The following is a 15191-nucleotide window of genomic DNA, read 5'->3' on the forward strand; positions in this document are numbered from 1 at the left end:
TTCTGTGAAATATGCCATTGATAGGAATTGCATTGAATCTATTGATTGCTTTGGGTAGTATGGACATTTTAATGATGTTAATTCTTCCTATCCATGAATATGGTATATACTTCCATTTATTTGTGTATTCTTCCATTTCTTTCTTCAGTGTTTTATGATTTTATGAATACAGATCTTTTACATCCTTGGTTAAATTTATTTCTAGGTATTTTATTATTTTGGAGCAATTGTCAATGAGATTTTTTTCTTAGTTTCTCTTCTGATAGTTCATTATTGCTATAAGAAATGCAATTGATTTCTGGATAGTTATTTTGTATCCAAGTCTCAGACATTTCTCAAAGCTGTGTTTTTCTGATATATCTTCCTGAGCAAAGGAAACAAAAGAAAAATAAACAAATGGGACTACATCAACTAAAAAGATTTGCACAGCAAAGGATACCATCAACAAAATGAAAAGACAACTCACTGAATGGGAGAACATATTTGCCAATGATATATCTGATAAGGGGTTAATATCCAAAATTTATAAAGAACTTACACAACTCAACACCCACAACCACAAATAATCCAATTAAATAATGGACAAAGATCTGAATAAAAACTTATTCAAAGAGCACATACAGATGGCCAATAGACATATGAAAAGATGCTCAATGTCACTAATCATCAGAGAAATGCAAATTAAAACCATAGTGAGATAGTACCTGACACCTGTCAGAATAGCTATTATTAATAAATCACAACAAACAACAAGTGTTGGCAAGGATGTGGAGAAAAGGCAACCTTCATGCTCTGTTGGTGAGAATGCAGACTGATGCAGCCACCGAGGAAAGCAGTAAGGAGTTACCTCAAAAAATTAAAAACAGAACTGCCTTATGACTCAGCAATTCCACTTCTGGAAAGTTATCAGAAGAAACCCAAAGCACTGATTTGAAAGAATATATGAAGCCCTATATTCATTGCAATGTTATTTACAAAAGTCAAGATTTGGAAGAAACTCAAGTGCCCATCAGTAAATGAGTAGATAAAAAAGCTGTGTTACATTTATACAATGCAATACTACTCAGCAGTAAAAAAAAAAAAAAAAAAAAAAAGAAAAGAAAATCTTACCATTTGTAACAGCATGGGTGGACCTAGACAGCATTATGCTAAGTGAAATATGTGGGATCTAATGAAAAAAATAAAGTAACCCACAAAATAGAAACAGACTCATTGATAGAGAAGAGACTGACAGATGTCATTGGGGAAGGGAGTTGGGGGGGGGGGGTGAAAAAGGTGAAGGGATTAAGCAAAAAACTCATAGACATGTACAACAGCATGGTGATTGCCACAGGGAAAGAGGGGTGTGGGAGGTAGAAGAGGGCATTGGGGGGATAAATGGAGATGGGAGAAGACTTTACTTGGGAAGGTGAACACAGAATACAATATACAGATGATATATTATAGAATTGTATACCTGAAACCTATATAATTTTATTAACCAATGTCACTCTAATAAATTCAATAAAAATATAATAAAAAATAAAAAGTATAATTTAAAAAAAATTCATCAATTCCTGGAAGAACCAGCAGACAGCTTCACTTGAGTGCATTTGACTTGTTTATGTAAAAATGGGCACTTGGAAGGCAGCCCAGCATCACAGCTGAAAGATGTTAAACCGTAGCCGTCATGTTCTTTGATGTTTGCAAAAACTTCTGGAGAATCGTATGCATTATATCCTTTACGCATGCTTTTACTTGTCTCCAAAATGAACTTTCTCTTTCATAAAAATATAATTATATGTTAATTGTCATGTATATTAGAAAACAATAAGTAGCACAGCTTATTTGTGATTACCTAAACATTATTGTTTAAGCCAGTATTAATGCAGAATTTGATTTTAAAAAGTGAGTCAAGTTAAACATGTATTCACAGAGATATATGCACCCTTGTATTCATGGCAACATTATTCACGGTGGCCAAGACATGGAAACAACTGAAGTGTCCTTCAGTAGAGGACTGCATAAAGAAGATGTGGTACGTGTAGACTGTGGAACACTACTCGGCCATAAGAAATATGAAATGCTGCCATTTGTGACAACATAGATGGACCTTGAGAATATCATGCTAAGCAAAATAAGTCAGTCAGAAAAAACTGAGAACCATATGATTTCACTCATATGTGGGATATAAAACTGAAACTCGTAGACACAGACAGCAGTGTGGTGGTTACCAGAGGGAAAGGGGGTGGAGGAGGTAATAAAGGGCAAAGGGGGCCAAATATATGGTTACAGAAGATAATTTGACTTTGGGGAGTGGGTGCCCAATGCAATATACAGATGATGTATCATAGACACGTACACTTGAAATCTCTATGATCTTATCAACCAATGCCACTCAATAAATGTAATAATAAAAAAGCGAGCCAACTTATAGAAAAATATTATTAGTATAGTTGACCTTCGTATAAGATGGTATATGAAAAAATGAAATTTGGCATGATGGTTCTCTGCTTTTAGCTGTAATTTACACGAGAATTAAAAATATGTTGTTCTCTTCAAAGCAGTGAAAGGCTGGAGCAGAAGAATTTTTCATTTTCTAAAGAGGAACATCGTTTTGGGTTTATTGAACTTTTACACAGATCTTTTCCCAATGAGTTGTGCTGCCTCAGAAATTCACAAAAGAGTATGAAAGCAAATTCTCTAGTGCAGAATATATCTGGAGTAACGAGGAATTCTTTCTGTGGCCAAATCACGGTAGAATCTGTCTGTAAAACATAAATTGGCAGGAAGTGCCTCAGAAGAAGGCATTTGGTGGAAAAGTTCTAGAGGATGAAGGAAGGCATTTTAAAAGAAAACACCCTCTACTTAAAATTCACTTATTGAATGATTCTCAAGGCAATAATTTATTTGTTCTTGTTTCAGTTTAATATTTTTTATCAGCAGCAAAAAGAAGGGTTTCAGGCTAGAAATGATTCTTCAATGAGTATTCCTCCTTCATTAACAACACTCTTTTTGAATAGGTTATTCTATTTATTTAGATAATTGTCTTAAGTCATCAACTCACATTAGCTGTATTTCTTTGCCTTCTCTCTGCTAACTAAATGGAAATTAAATGCTATTAAAATTAAAATAAATTAGGTATTTGGTAAAGTATCAATTTTATACAAAACATATATGCATAGCTCATGGACAGACAATAGTGTGGTGAAGGCCTGGGGTGGGGGTCAGGGTCCGGGGTAGAAGGGGTAAATGGGGGAAAAAAGAGGACATTTGTAATACTTTCAAAAATAAAAATAAACTTTAAAAAAGAAACAAATGAGAAAAATAGTATAGATACAGCATTTGGATTTTCAGTATGCACATTATTGGAGCTTGAAATAAGGGTTAACTATACATAAAACTGAAGAAGGATGATGGTGAATCTGTATAGAAACACAACAAAGCCAAGACCTAATTTTTTACATTGCACCTAATTTAGGAAAACAGAATACTGATCATGAAAACCAGCAGTCAATAAAAGAAAATGGAGACATTTTAAAGCAATTATCCAAAGGAGAAAGAACATTATATAGACTAAGTGAATGAAAATTATAATGCGGGAACATACATAATTTTGTTAGGAAAGAATTTTGACAGATTAATAAATAGCAACTTGTTTTTAGTTGGAAAAACATAGAATAAGACATATTCTTGTATTCTGATCTCATGTAATAGTGCTATTCTAGTAACATGTCATAAAAATAGAGAAATAGTAACCCAGAAATCATAGCAATTATTGATAGTAATAACAAAAGGAAAACAAACTATAATTTTTCTGCTGTTGAATAGTAAATTATGCAATGTGTTTTTATTATTAGGTTGGCACCTAATTTATATGAGGTTATATGGCAATTCTGCCAAGCAGTGTGAAAAAAGTTATCAATGTGTATGTTAATTTTGTCATGTACTGTTTTTTTTTGTAATTGTGTAACAAGCTATCTTAAACAATGGCTTAAAGGATAATTACAATTTATTTTGTTAGAAAATCTGGAGTTTGGGCTCAGGTAAGCAGTACCTGCCTAGGGTCTCTCAGTGGGTTGCAGTCAGACAATGGTGGGGGACTTCTCGAGGGTTCTTCACTCACATGGCTAGGAAGACCCAAAGAGCAAGAGCTCAGTGGGCATCTCTCTCTCCCCCTTGATGGGATCTGTCTATGTGGTCTTTCCACATGGTGGCCGAAGGCCCCCAGAGCAAGAGAGATGCCAAGAGAAACTACTGGCCTTTACTAACTTAGCCTCAGAAGGCACAGCATTGACCATGTCACTTGTGTTACATTCTATTTGTCAAGGCAATTATACAGCCCCATATAGTTGTTGTTTTTTGTTTTTCTTTAAATATATCTTTATTGATTTCAGAGAGAGGAAGGGAGAGGGAGAGAGAGATAGAAACATCAATGATGAGAGAGTCATTGGTTGAGCCCTCAACCTGGGCATGTGCCCTGACCCGGAATCGAACCCCAATCGCCTGGATCCTAGGTCAACACTCAACCGCTGAGCCACGCCTGGCCGGGCCCCAAATAGTTTTAAGGGCAGGGAATATAAGCTCCACTTGTTTATTTATTTATTTTTAAATATGTCTTTATTCACTTCAGAGAGAGGAAGGGAGAAGGAGAGAGATAGAAACATCAATGAGAAAGTCATTGATCAGCTGCTTCCTGCACGCCCCCCACTGGGGATCGAGCCCGAAACCCAGGCACATGCCCTGACTGGGAATTGAACCGTGATTTCCTGTATTCTAGATTGATGCTCAACCGCTAAGACACACCAGCTGGGCTAAGCTCCACTTCTTGATAGACGAAAGGTTGTCAAAGAATTTGAGGACATGTTTTAAAACTATTATATATTTATATTTGTGTTTGTTTTTATCTTTATATACCTTTCCTTTTTGTCTGCTTCCATTTCCAACAAGCTCATCACAGGTATACTCTAGGGACGCCCTTCTAGTTGCATGGATCACAGGTCATAGGTTTATTTAAACTTATTCCTTTAATTGTGTACAAAACTTTGGTTTGGTTCTTCTGTTACTATTTAAGAGTTACTTTAACATACCTGTGTGGAATGGCCCCTTCGGAGTATGTATGTCTGTTTTCAGCAATATTTATAAAAATAATTTCTGTTTACTTTCCAAATGTGTGAAATCTAAGGAAGGCTATTAAGTTGGACTATTTTTTAAATAAATATAATGATACCTAAAAGAGGCAAGAGAAAATTAACACACTCTGTCCTAGTGAAAGAAGCAGGGATATAAATTTCATTTACAAAACAAAGCCCTCACCTTTGTGTTAAATAAAGCATATCTGGTGTGAAAAACAAAAATGCAGCTATTTCCTTACATACATTATTATAACTAATTAGATCAGTAGTTTCAAAGCTTTTAGCCAGTGATTTCAAAGCTTTTTGAAGTGTTGTTTTGAAGTATTATACTTTAACATCTACTGGCATGTTTTCTCTATTTAAAATTAATAATTTGTTATTCATATAATAAAAAATTGATGAGTAGAATAAATTGCTTCTTAAACATGGAGTTGTTTCCATTTCATCTTCAGCTTATATTCAGTCAGTAAGACTCTAGGAGACTATATTGGGGAAATAGTAATACATCTTTCTTCTGTTTTGTTGCCTTCATATAGTTGCTGACATAACTAAAATTTTGGAGATTCCAAGTAAACATTTTTGAAAGTGAGCATTTTTCTTTGGTTAATTGCCAAACAAATAGCTGCCCCTACTATAAGGGCTGCATTTGAATTGATAATGAGAATGAGAGAAAAAAGAAAGGGGTGGGGGATTTTTTACACTTTCCTAAGATATTTGTAATGAGGGGGAAACCCTGCAAATGTAAAGAATTTAGCTCAGAAAAGTACTTTGTACAAATATAGTATTTTAGGGCTCTTAGAAAGAGGCAGGCATGCTGTCCACACCTGTGAGTAAAGCCCTACATACAGTAAAATCCTGGGAACTTGACTCTACCTTGAGCTTCCTGAGAGAATATTATTGATCTAGCTTCCATGCCACGAGCTGCTGGGTCAGTATAGAAAACTAAAACTGAACCATTCCATGTGCAGCAATTGCCCACCCTCACTGCAGTTTGCAATTAGCTAGGGCTTCCTCTTTTTTTTTATCAACCTGTGTCCCTTCTAAGTAGTATACACAACTAAAGGTCCGTGGTTATTTGTTCCTTTGTCTTGCTTTTAATCTGTAGAAGGGATAGATTTACAGAACATGGTTTCTTCAAGAGCTGAGCTAAGTTCAAGAATTCCTATTCTAGGTAATGAAAAGTGGAGATCTACATGGCATTATTACCCCTTACCTAATCTTCCTTCAAACTCTGCCCAGTGTTCAATTAAACTTTTCCTACAAAAGGAAATCCCAGAGAAAGTCCATGTACATGGTATGACAAAGAGGTGATGTGTGGTAGAAATATCTGAAGCTAAGAATATTCATGTTTAATCTTGGCCAGTGTTGCTCAGTTAGTTGGAGCATCCTCCTGTGCGCCGGAAGGTCGAAGGCTCATTCCCGGTCCACGCACATACTTAGGTTGCAGGTTTGGTCCCTTGTCCGGGCATATAAGGGAGGGGAGGCAACCGATCGATGTATCTGTCTGTCTGTCTGCCTGTCTCTCCTTCCTTTCCTCTCTGAAGTCAATTGAAAAAAAAAAAAAAAGAATATACATGCTTAGTTGTGCCCTGATAAAATTTCCATGCCATATGCCCCCTGGTCATGTCAGAAAGATCCAATGTTGAAAGAGAGTAGATGCCTAAGTAAGTAAATAAATGAAACACTGAAGGAACTGCTGATTGGCCTGACTTCTTCAGCTTGCACCTCAGTTTTGTAAAAAGCTACTTCTAGGCCTCCGCAGACCTGCATACACACATAAGTAAGCTGACTCAGGTACCTTACTACAACATCCAGGCAATAAAATACAGGCTGGTGGGAGAAACCGTTATTGAAAAGCACAAATAAAGTCCAAGACCTAAAGAGATGAAAACATGTAGGTCAGATTATTGACAGGTTATTCTGATATTGATAGGATATCAATTCTCCCCATATTTATCTATAAAAATATAATATAATTCTAATTTTTCACAGAAATTGCTGTCATTCTTAAATCATATGGAATATTAAAGGCCCAAATTAGCTAAGATTTTATTCTATTTTATTTTATTTTTAAAAATTTATCTTTATTGTTGAAAGTATTACAGATGTCCCTTTTAACTAACATTTTAAATAAAAATAATAATGGTGAAGGAAAAGATTCCAGATAACAAGTTTATTATAGTATTATAAGATTAAATTTCCATAGAGGAAAGAAAGAAGATAGAGAATTCAGAAACAGAACCATGAGTATAGGGAAATTGAGCATGGCATGGCATCCCAAATCAGTAAGAAAGCATAAAGCAATATTTAAACAATTAGCTACTCATATGAAAAAAATAATTAGATCATCACTTCAAATTGTGCATAAATTCCAGATAGGTTAAACAATGTGAAAAGTAAAATTATTATATAAAAAGCAAAGCTTTATAACTTTGAGAAAAATGTGGAAACATTTTTTATGATAATAAGTTAGGGAATAATTTCTTAAGAAGGTTCAAAAACATAAACCACTAAAAATGAATTGACTGTATAAAAACTTCTGTTCTAGTGAATGTAATTTTGATTTTGTGCACTTGACGGTGGCTCCTTGGAAGTGTTTACATTAAGATAATTATCAAATTTAAGATCTGTAATTTTTTGGTACATATAATTTAAAAGTTTTTAAAAAATCCATGTAACAAAAGACACTATTTAAAAATTTTTGGAAGCCATACTCCTCAAGAAGCTATATTCAATACATGTAATTAAAAACTGAAGGGTAGGATAAAAACCAAACCAAAGAACTAAGAAAAATAAAAAGCAAAAATCACCCCTGGCAAATTGTTGAATACAAAATAAACCTATGAAAAAATATTCTTCCATAATAATTAGGATACTACAAGGTAGTAAAATAGTTTTATTTCACATTTATCATATTGGGTCAAAAATTAGAGTTAGTTGCTATCAATTGTTAGTGAGAACAAGAAAAATAGAAAGATGCAAAACTACTTATTAAGAGCAACAATCATCATGAGCATTTAGCAATGCCTAGTGGAATTGCTATAGGTGCCTCAGATGTGGAGCACACAGCTCTAGGGATGGTGTTTACAAAGATTAAAATGTCAATTTTGCCCCCCGGAGTTGCGTTTGTGGCACATACATCTAAAACCAGATATTATGTGTGTGTATATATATATATATAATTATTATAAAATGCTTATATTTGAAATATATACTAATTAAAATATTTAATATTAAATACTTAATATTTAGATTAAATGTAGAATTACTATTTAGATATTAATATTTAAGTGATATAAATATTTCATATATATTTTAGATAAAATATTTATATATTATAAAATATAATTATATATAAATAAAACATAATTTATTTTTTAGAAAATATACATGTACAAAGACATGGTCCAAAAAGGTACACTGCTGCATTATTTATCAGAAAATATTAATTTCCTTCAGTATAGAATTAATAAAAATTGATAAATAATTGTTCATAATACAGTAATCCCCCTTATTTTGAGGGGATATGTTCCAAGATCCTCAGGGGATGCCTGAAACTGCAGATAGTACCAAAACGCTATATATACTAAGTTTTTTCCTATACCATACATACTTATGATAAAGTTTGATTTATAAATTAGACACAGTAACTTAAAAAAATGAACTAAATCATGACACATATTCATAGATCTCAAAAACATAATTTTGAGTAAAAAGCAAATTATAAAAATTTATTTATTTATACAAAAATTTTAAATGCACTAACAATTTTATATATTTGTGGACATACACATAGGCATTAAAGATATAAAAACAGAAATAGAATGGATGTACAGTACATACATTTAGCATAGTGATTACCTTAAAAAAGAAAAAAAGGTATTGGGAAAGTATCCGTTTTGAACTCAGTGTAAAGCATTTCTTTTTGAACAATTATTTGAATCAAGCATAGCAAAACTTAATGTGTGTTAAATTGCAGTGGTGAGGATATTAGTATTTTATATTATTATTTGTACTTTCTTACTTTGAAATATTTCATAATTAAATAAGAATTTTTAAAGTTGGACATGACCAATTATATATATATATATATATATATATATATATATATATATTTTTTTTTTTTTTTTCTTCTGAATGGCAAGTAAGATGAAGATATGACATTGACCATTAGCTTTTGACAGAGCCTGATTTTCAAACTTTAGTTTGCATCAAGAACACCTGAAGGACACACTAAAACACAGGATGCTAGAACCTACAGTGTCTGATGAAATAATTCTGAAAAGAGCTCAAGAATGTACATTTCTAACAAGTTTCTTGATTATATTGTTAGTGTTTGTCTGGGGACCACACTTTGAGAATCACTGTGTAGGTTAGGGGTGACATTGACGAGCCTTTTCCAGAGTGAGTTGAAGAGAGAACATAAAGTATTGCTTTCTAAATTATGAACACATTTTATTTAGTTTTCACACTGTCAAAAACTAACTTAAATGAAGTTAAAAAACCGTATGATCATTGCCTTAAATATTGTATATTTTGAATATTAGAATAAAAAATCTCTTACTATATTGAAAAGTGTTGATACTGGCAAATTATATCTATTGCTTAATCCTTAATATAAAACATTAGTAAACTGAAATTTGTGAATTTAATGTCATCATAATAATTTGTCCAACAAGCATTCTGAAACACAGGTAGCACATTCGTATATACATATTATGTGCATAAATTTATAAATATACTTACACCTTTGAAATTAAAGTGGTATTTTACATTTAGGAAACTAACAGCAAATGGATATTTGATATGCAATTTAAACAAGTCCTTTAAATTGAGATCCAAATTTCAATATCATATCAGTTTTAATACTAAATGTATTTTAGGATTACTTGCATTTAACTTGATAACTCTCTGGGCTGTGTCCTTTGGGACATAAATATGAATTAGAATTACTCCATGGCTTTCCATCAAAATCCATTAAGGGAAATGTAGCCCAGAGAGATTCTCTTACAGCTGACATTGCTTAATGTGCTTACAGCATTAAATGGATACTCTACAACTAAAGATTAATTTGTTATATATATATAAAAAAAAGCTGCTAATGTGGATTTTTCTTTTATTAAGATTGTTTTCATACCTAAAACTCTTCATAAGGAAGTTGAACAGAATGTATTTATCTATTGATTTTTTTTTTTTAATTGGAAGAGTTTTAATTGGGATTTCAAAGTAATTTTTAAAGCATCTTTTTAAATTTAATGAACATTTCTCTAAAAATTAGGTTAATAAGTTACTGTCACTTTCTGTCTGTCCTTCACATTTGTCTTTTTAATATAACAGAGAGGCAGTGACTACTAGGTATGAATCTGTAACCATGGCTACATTTGGCAAAATTACCTCCAGGTAAATACAAATTTCCAAATCACATCCTTATACCTTATCAGCTCTAATTCATTATCTAAAGAAGGACCTGGAAGTGTGATTTTTATTCTAATGTTGCCTGGCTACACTTGGAATCGAGGAACCTACAGAGGAACCTTAGGGATTATAGGGAACCTTTGAAAACATAACAAATGTTTCAAGGAGGCCCTGACCTACACCAAGTGGTCACACTATTATTTTCCAATTGTCAAGGCTGTGCTATTCTGGGCCCCAATAATGCCCAGCCATTTTAGAACAAGAAAAACTTCTGAGAAGTGAAGCTTGAAAATATGTAACATCAAAGATAACAACATCTGAGGTCATAAAAAATAGTCTTGCTTCTCTATGTTCCAGCTGTTTCTCTTTTAGGAAAAAGGGTTAAATACGCCCCTTTCCTTTGCCTGAGGCAATACACCTGTGTGAATGTCTTCTCCCAAAGCCTGTGTTCTTCACACTTGAAATCTCTTGGCACTTTCACTGTGACCATTGCCTCTTCAGGTTTAGTTGGGACCAGCTAATATTGTGATCCCCACGTAACCTCTAGTTGCTTTACCGGTTTTGGCTTTTCAGGAAAAAGATTTTAAAAAACGCAAAAAGACAATGATTACATGGTTCAACAAATGGACACTTTACTAACTTCCTTTAAAAAAACAAACAAACCCAAGAGCAAGACAAAAACTATGAGTGCGCCTGTGTGGGGCTTACCTAAGGCCCTGTGCACACCTCTTGTATTATTTTAAAATGATCTGGGTATGTGTTTGTGTTCTGCACTAGACAAAAACTACTTAAAAGTACAGGCTGTCATCAACATTAGAAACAAAACCAGTGGCAGCATTATTAGAAGATTATTAGGCAATAGTTGTCGAATGCTGATTGATGTTTTATTTTATTTAGCAAAATCTTATACAGCACACACTATGGGCACTTTACAAACAGGATCTCATTTAAAATTTTAAAACAGTCTGAGACAGGTGCTCTGCTGCTCTGTGTAGGCTGTTATTTCAGCAGCTATCTAAGGTATAGATTAATATTATTCCCACTTTACAGATGCAGACGAGGAGGTTTATAGGTTTCAGAATGCTGGCTGCTTCTAGGCTGCCCTTACTTGATATGCATATAAATGCTGACAATCACAATGTAAATAAATAACAGAACTATATTGGTCCTGGCGCTGAGCTGGATGCTGGTAATACAATCAAAATATTTCTTGGGAGAATATTGAATGTGTTAGGAGTGAAGGAATGATTTGAGCTGTTGAAGTAACAGTCTTACAGGTGTACACCGGTGCTACCCTTTTCTCTGTTGTGAAAACAATTTCGTTTCCTTTTTAAACTGTGGTGCTGTCCTTTGATGTAGGGTAGAAGCCTGAGGGGGGTGAAAATCACCAGAGAGAAATTCAGCTCCTTCCCTATCTGTGTTTGTATAAAAAAACAAGAGAAAGACACACCATCGACTAAGGAAAACACCCCTAGGGAAATACGTATTCTAAGGAATATTTGATCTATTTTGGACTCAATATGAATATTTGTTCTGCCTCCACAGATCTTAGATATGACAAAGCCCAGAGCTGTTGATCTGTAAGGCATCTCTTCACCCCAAATAGCTCGCTATTGTTCTCTGATGTCTCTGATATTTCTAAACAAGCTTTAGTTAGATTAATTATCTTCATGCTTTGAGATCTTATTGTTGAGCTCTGAGGGCCTTTGTCCAAAAACTTAAAAACAAATAAATAATGTTTCTTCATTTATCGCACTTGAAATGAGGGAATATCCTAAGGGAATAGTAAGATAAACTTTGTTCTTGAACTGCTCCCATTCTCTCCCTCCCTCTCCCTCTCTTTTTATGTTGTTCAAAACTTCCATGGGTATTATCCTTAATGTTTTTAGAATAAACTGTTTTTCTAAAGCAGAATTACAGAAAAACATTGAGTCATCCTCAAGTGGCATTTCGACCTATTTTCAAAATAAATAACTACAATACACACCATAGTGGTATATTAATGCAGCATTTTACACTTTAGTAGAGCATAAAGGTAAATGGTTAAAATTCCTTTTAATAACCATATTTTCTTTCTATGTACGAAACCAATCTCAATAGTGACTACTAATCTCTCTACTACCGTATTGTCCATGAGCAGAGCGTTAGGAAGTGTAAAATATAGGAATCACCCCTACCCATCTTCCATTGTACTATTCATAACTTCTTAAGTCATTATATTCAGTTTAGGCTCTACAGTTAAGGGAACATGAGAAAAAATACAGGAAATGAGGTTCTTCAGGTTGCCTAAGAATATCAAAGATAAATTTAGTAATGATTTTCAAGCTGAGAGAGAATGTGATCCCTAATTCCCCTGAGGTTGGAAAGGGACAGAGGAGCCTTAAACCACAGAGTAAGAGGATCATGTTGGATATATAATCATAGCAGGCCAGGGTGAAAAAGATTATAAAATCATCTGGTGCAACCCCTTCTCTTTCAGAGGGGGAAACCGAAGCCCACAGAGGGAGGTTCAGGGTGTAGGGTTATATTGTAGGCAGTGGACTAGAACCTGTGGACTTAACCTACTCTGCTTCCTGTCAGTGAAGGTGGCTAGATTTGGGAATGAACTATCAAGAGATGATAGGCTTTCCTTCCCAGAATGATAAGATTTTATAAACCATCCAAGGGACTTTGTCATTTTTGCATTGATCAGCAAAGAACATTTTAAATTATTTTCACATGGCTTTGGTAAAGAAAAAGAGAAAATTTTTCTCTTTGGGTGTGAAATGTGAGTCAATCGTTTGACAACTGTATCTTGAGCACATTGGTCATATGTTGTGCTAAGGAGAGAAATACAGTGGGTCTCCCCTAAGAAACGTATAGCTCAGTGCAATGATTCCCAGAAAATGATTTTCAGATGGGTCGATGCTTATTTATAAAAAGGTTTTAAGCACTTTTGGGATGACGGTGTTGCAGGTATTTCATAAAGCTAATTTTTAAAAAATCGTCATTTATATATATTTTTTGGTGTTAAAATACCTCTCATTTTATTTATAAAATGATGTTAAGAGTAGATTTGCTGTTAAGATTTTTTATCGCCTGATTTATTAAAGAAAAATATTGTTTCATGAAATTTAAAAATCTGGCCTAGTTAAATGAATTGGCAATTATCATTCTGAAAAATGTGGTGTTATAAAGGTACAGGCATTGTGGCAAAGCACAGGAAGACTATGTTAGTTTTTAGTATTAGATTTAGCCCTTTTGACAGAAAACAACAAACTATTACACAAGATAAAGCATGTCTCACATAAAAGAAGTCTAGAGTTAGGTAGTACTGATGTCTCTTTCCAACTCACTGCTTTATCATCTTAGAGTTTAGATCAAAAGAACTGTTGAATTTCAACCATTTCATTCAAAGAGAAAGCAAGAAAAAGCAACCCTTTTTATCTTTTTATCTCAAATTTACACAAGATACTTCTCTCAGAAGTCCCACTCAGTAGACTTCATTTCACATATTTCACTGGCCAGAACTATGTCACATGTTTACTGCTAAATACAAGGGAATCTGGGAAATGGATCCTTTTTACCTGGGCCCACTGCTGCCACGGACAAGACTAGGGTTCTGTTAGATTACAGCAAAAAGCAGTTAAGAGGGTCTTATCAGTTATCAAGTTTATAAGTATAGTAGTTTGAATAGGGTCAACTTATGTTCTATTTAGAAATAATGTGTTAAACTTGAAATTTCATTGATTTTATCCATTCTCTATAGTTGTTGCAATGCTTGCTAGAAAGTGGACAGGAAACTCTTTTTTGTAGAAGCAAAGCTTCTATCCTCAGCAATATTTTCTTTCTTCCTTACAGTTTCACATCTACAGTATGTAAAAGATGTCACCAGGATGACATTTATTCAAGAAATAAAATGCTAATTTTATGGTAGCACAGTTCTCAACTTTGAAGGGTTGGGGCAAATATCAAAGTTACTATTAACAATTCTCTGTTTTTGTGGGGTTTTTAGATTTGAAGTACTTAGGCATATAAATTTTCAAAGTTTGATCAGTAGTTTATTTTCAGTTACATAATTTTTAAATTTTTGTAGCTGGAAAATAAAATCAGGTTAATCCTCAATTTTTCAAAATGTTTTATAATTGTATCCATAGCTATTTAACATTAGTTAAGATTAGTTAAGAAAAAATATCAATGGCTTAATTTTCTGGGTTTCATAACTGGCATCTGGAGGTGTCTAAACTCCAATTTTGTTTTCTTTGCTTTATTTTGTTTGTTTAAATTACATCCAATTCACAGGCAGTTAACCTAAGTCCATTCTAGTGGAATCTCCATATTAAAGCAGTTTGATATAGATGTTTGTGTTCCATTATAGCAATAATTGTATATATTTTATTTAATTCCAAGAAAAATAACCTTGGTATCTTCTTCGACAGCTCAAGGTTACTGTATGTAGATAAGAGGCATCATTGTGTGGGGTGTGTAAATGTGTGTGTGTGTGTGAAGTGTGGAGGAGGGAGTTCCCCCACTTATTCTTTGGTATCCGTAGTCCCAGTATAGTACTTTGTGGTAACCCTCCCAAATCCAACTTTGCTCTCATTTCATGACCCATCCAAAGTATTCAAAAGGACAAAAACAGCAGGGAAGAATGTTTGTTTCAAGTAAACTCTGCATTTCTGT

Source organism: Miniopterus natalensis, chromosome 10 (assembly GCF_054644295.1).
Source record: "Miniopterus natalensis isolate mMinNat1 chromosome 10, mMinNat1.hap1, whole genome shotgun sequence".
In the NCBI taxonomy this organism is placed as follows: Eukaryota; Metazoa; Chordata; class Mammalia; order Chiroptera; family Miniopteridae; genus Miniopterus; species Miniopterus natalensis.